Source organism: Coregonus clupeaformis, chromosome 15, assembly GCF_020615455.1.
Source record: "Coregonus clupeaformis isolate EN_2021a chromosome 15, ASM2061545v1, whole genome shotgun sequence".
NCBI lineage: Eukaryota > Metazoa > Chordata > Actinopteri > Salmoniformes > Salmonidae > Coregonus > Coregonus clupeaformis.
The window spans coordinates 9,240,150-9,244,160 of NC_059206.1; positions in this window are offsets into that span (position 1 = coordinate 9,240,150).

Below are 4,011 nucleotides of genomic sequence, written 5' to 3' on the forward strand. Positions count from 1 at the left end.
TTCCTGCACTGCAGCCTCAGCCTGTGTGGCCAGAGGAGTTCCTCCTGCACTCCAGCGAGTCCTCCTGCACTCCACAGTCTCTGTGACTCTCCCTGGTCTCTCATACTCCTCCACAGTCTCTGTGACTCTCTCCCTGGTCTCTCCTACTCCTCCTCAGTCTCTGTGACTCTCTCCCTGGTCTCTCCTACTCCTCCTCAGTCTCTGTGACTCTCTCCCTGGTCTCTCCTACTCCTCCACAGTCTCTGTGACTCTCCCTGGTCCCTCCTACTCCTCCTCAGTCTCTGTGACTCTCCCTGGTCCCTCCTACTCCTCCTCAGTCTCTGTGACTCTCCCTGGTCCCTCCTACTCCTCCTCAGTCTCTGTGACTCTCCTGGTCCCTCCTACTCCTCCTCAGTCTCTGTGACTCTCCCTGGTCCCTCCTACTCCTCCTCAGTCTCTGTGACTCTCCCTGGTCCCTCCTACTCCTCCTCAGTCTCTGTGACTCTCCCTGGTCCCTCCTACTCCTCCTCAGTCTCTGTGACTCTCTCCCTGGTCTCTCCTACTCCTCCTCAGTCTCTGTGACTCTCTCCCTGGTCTCTCCTACTCCTCCTCAGTCTCTGTGACTCTCTCCCTGGTCTCTCCTACTCCTCCTCAGTCTCTGTGACTCTCCCTGGTCCCTCCTACTCCTCCTCAGTCTCTGTGACTCCCTGGTCTCTCCTACTCCTACTTACTTTCTTAATCAGTGGACAGGAGTCAGGAGATGGCTCAGGTAATGGCTCTTGCTGACAGTCCATCAGTGGACAGGAGTCAGGAGATGGCTCAGGTAATGGCTCTTGCTGATACAGTCCATCAGTGGACAGGAGTCAGGAGATGCTCATGAAATGGCTCTTGCTGACAGTCCATCAGTGGACAGGAGTCAGGAGATGCTCATGTAATGGCTCTTGCGTCATATTATTCGTTATGGCAGTTGGGTAACAAGAGCCTTATTTAGGGCCAGGAGGTTTTCCCTGGTCAGATCACATGGTCCGGGAAAAACTCATGGCCCTGTTGTGGTAAACTTGTATTATTTTGGGTAACTGTGGTTACCCCAATCATCAAGCGCCAAACCAGCCTGCGCGTGCAGGGAGTAGAATGATCTGTGGTGGCTGCATTGCATGACGTTCCATCCATGCTGTTTCCCCTATCAGATAATACATCCGTGACTGGTGCTACATGCTGGAGTACTTGTCGATGATTGTTCACAACGCAAGAAGAGTACTGTTAAAGACACACACAGGTGACACTGCATCCCTTTAATTACGACGACCCCTGAACCCACTACTACACCTGTACTTGGAAACCACTACAACTTCAGCACCATACACCACCACTACACCTAAACTACACCACCACTACACCTAAACTACACCACCACTACACCTAAACTACACCTAAACCTACAAAAGCTGGAGTCCACTGGTCTGGATGCTTCCAATGCTCACCTGGCTGACCGGCTCTGCCCCGCCCACCAGGAGCGTAAGGAGTCGGTGTGGTACCAGGGGGAGCGCAAGGAGACAGTGTGGTACCAGGGGGAGCGCAAGGAGACAGTGTGGTACCAGGGGGAGAGCAAGGAGACAGTGTGGTACCAGGGGGAGCGCAAGGAGACAGTGTGGTACCAGGGGGAGCGCAAGGAGACAGTGTGGTACCAGGGGGAGCGCAAGGAGACAGTGTGGTACCAGGGGGAGCGCAAGGAGACAGTGTGGTACCAGGGGGAGAGCAAGGAGACAGGTGGTACCAGGGGAGAGCAAGGAGACAGTGTGGTACCAGGGGGAGCGCAAGGAGACAGTGTGGTACCAGGGGGAGCGCAAGGAGACAGTGTGGTACCAGGGGGAGAGCAAGGAGACAGTGTGGTACCAGGGGGAGCGCAAGGAGACAGTGTGGTACCAGGGGGGAGCGCAAGGAGACAGTGTGGTACCAGGGGGAGCGCAAGGAGACAGTGTGGTACCAGGGGGAGAGCAAGGAGACAGTGTGGTACCAGGGGGAGCGCAAGGAGACAGTGTGGTACCAGGGGGAGCGCAAGGAGACAGTGTGGTACCAGGGGGAGCGCAAGGAGACAGTGTGGTACCAGGGGGAGCGCAAGGAGACAGTGTGGTACCAGGGGGAGAGCAAGGAGACAGTGTGGTACCAGGGGGAGAGCAAGGAGACAGTGTGGTACCAGGGGGAGCGCAAGGAGACAGTGTGGTACCAGGGGGAGCGCAAGGAGACAGTGTGGTACCAGGGGGAGAGCAAGGAGACAGTGTGGTACCAGGGGAGCGCAAGGAGACAGTGTGGTACCAGGGGGAGCGCAAGGAGACAGTGTGGTACCAGGGGGAGAGCAAGGAGACAGTGTGGTACCAGGGGGAGAGCAAGGAGACAGTGTGGTACCAGGGGGAGAGCAAGGAGACAGTGTGGTACCAGGGGGGAGCGCAAGGAGACAGTGTGGTACCAGGGGGAGAGCAAGGAGACAGTGTGGTACCAGGGGGAGCGCAAGGAGACAGTGTGGTACCAGGGGAGAGCAAGGAGACAGTGTGGTACCAGGGGGAGAGCAAGGAGACAGTGTGGTACCAGGGGAGAGCAAGGAGACAGTGTGGTACCAGGGGGAGAGCAAGGAGACAGTGTGGTACCAGGGGGAGAGCAAGGAGACAGTGTGGTACCAGGGGGAGCGCAAGGAGACAGTGTGGTACCAGGGGGAGAGCAAGGAGACAGTGTGGTACCAGGGGGAGAGCAAGGAGACAGTGTGGTACCAGGGGGAGAGCAAGGAGCCAGTGTGGTACCAGGGGGAGCGCAAGGAGCCAGTGTGGTACCAGGGGGAGAGCAAGGAGACAGTGTGGTACCAGGGGAGCGCAAGGAGATAGTGTGGTACCAGGGGGAGCGCAAGGAGACAGTGTGGTACCAGGGGGAGAGCAAGGAGACAGTGTGGTACCAGGGGGAGCGCAAGGAGCCAGTGTGGTACCAGGGGGAGCGCAAGGAGACAGTGTGGTACCAGGGGGAGCGCAAGGAGACAGTGTGGTACCAGGGGGAGAGCAAGGAGACAGTGTGGTACCAGGGGGAGCGCAAGGAGACAGTGTAGTACCAGGGGAGCGCAAGGAGACAGTGTGGTACCAGGGGGAGCGCAAGGAGACAGTGTGGTACCAGGGGGAGCGCAAGGAGATAGTGTGGTACCAGGGGGAGCGCAAGGAGACAGTGTGGTACCAGGGGGAGCGCAAGGAGACAGTGTGGTACCAGGGGGAGCGCAAGGAGACAGTGTGGTACCAGGGGGGAGCGCAAGGAGATAGTGTGGTACCAGGGGGAGCGCAAGGAGACAGTGTGGTACCAGGGGGGAGCGCAAGGAGACAGTGTGGTACCAGGGGGAGAGCAAGGAGACAGTGTGGTACCAGGGGGAGCGCAAGGAGACAGTGTGGTACCAGGGGGAGCGCAAGGAGATAGTGGTACCAGGGGGGAGCGCAAGGAGACAGTGTGGTACCAGGGGAGCGCAAGGAGACAGTGTGGTACCAGGGGGAGCGCAAGGAGACAGTGTGGTACCAGGGGGAGAGCAAGGGAGACAGTGTGGTACCAGGGGGGAGCGCAAGGAGACAGTGTGGTACCAGGGGGAGCGCAAGGAGATAGTGTGGTACCAGGGGGAGCGCAAGGAGACAGTGTGGTACCAGGGGGAGCGCAAGGAGATAGTGTGGTACCAGGGGGAGCGCAAGGAGATAGTGTGGTACCAGGGGGAGCGCAAGGAGACAGTGTGGTACCAGGGGGAGAGCAAGGAGACAGTGTGGTACCAGGGGGAGCGCAAGGAGCCAGTGTGGTACCAGGGGGAGCGCAAGGAGACAGTGTGGTACCAGGGGGAGCGCAAGGAGATAGTGTGGTACCAGGGGAGCGCAAGGAGACAGTGTGGTACCAGGGGGAGAGCAAGGAGACAGTGTGGTACCAGGGGGGAGCGCAAGGAGCCAGTGTGGTACCAGGGGGAGCGCAAGGAGACAGTGTGGTACCAGGGGGAGCGCAAGGAGACAGTGTGGTACCAGGGGAGAG